This window comes from Acyrthosiphon pisum, chromosome A2 (genome assembly GCF_005508785.2).
Source record: "Acyrthosiphon pisum isolate AL4f chromosome A2, pea_aphid_22Mar2018_4r6ur, whole genome shotgun sequence".
Classification (NCBI taxonomy): domain Eukaryota; kingdom Metazoa; phylum Arthropoda; class Insecta; order Hemiptera; family Aphididae; genus Acyrthosiphon; species Acyrthosiphon pisum.
The window spans coordinates 54199-55184 of NC_042495.1; positions in this window are offsets into that span (position 1 = coordinate 54199).

Genomic DNA, 986 nt, shown 5'->3' on the forward strand with positions numbered 1-986 from the left:
TCTCAAACCCTCCGGTCCCGCTTAGTGCTTTTCTTGTCAACGCCTTGGCCATGGCTCCCGCAACTGTGGTCATCCGCCACGATGTGTTAAATGCGCTGGAAACCCATGCTGCCAACGTCTGCCCCAAAACTCCCGAACAATCCCCGACATGCGGAAACTGCGGTGGCCCTCACACGGTAAATTTCCGAGGCTGTCCTCAATTCTTGGCTCAGAAACAGCAGTCATCTCCAACGCCAACACAAAACTCCGTCAAACAACAAACCTTACAACCAACCTCCACCACTCCACCATCACCACCACCTCAGCTCCCTTTACAAAACTCTACCCTGACATACTCCGCAGCAACTTCGAAACCACCGCACAATTCTTCAACTTCCCAGTCCCTCAACTTAACTTGACGTTGATACTGAACCTGCTCACCAACCTATTGACTGCACTATCTAACAACCAAGACCCGAAATCACTGATAGAAACAACTATCAAAACATTCCTGTCGATACTCTCGCCTCAAAATGAATAACTTAAAAATTCTATTTTGGAACTTATTGGAAATTATTGGAAACAAATGAAAAAGAAATCAATGTTGAGGAACAAGAAGAAGACTCTCAAAAAAAAATTGTTTTACAATTTGACGACGTTCTACATTTTGTGTGTAAAGATTTTCCATTTGAATTAATATCAAATAAATCGATACAGTTTTTTCAAAGATTTCGTATTTCTCCGGACTTTTTACATAGGTAAGAATCCAAGTTTATGGAAAATAACTACCGAATATAAAGAAGCAAAGGATATTATAGCTTCATTAAAAGTTGTCAATCATAGTGCAAAAAGAGGTGTGAAATTGATAGAGGAATTCAACGACAAATTTACGAAACAAGAGGAACAGAAACAATACGTGTTACAGGTATTTTTTTAGTATTTTTTGCTCGCGAAATAATTAAGAACTTATTAAAATGTATTATTTATTATTGTAGATTTTTCAAGGG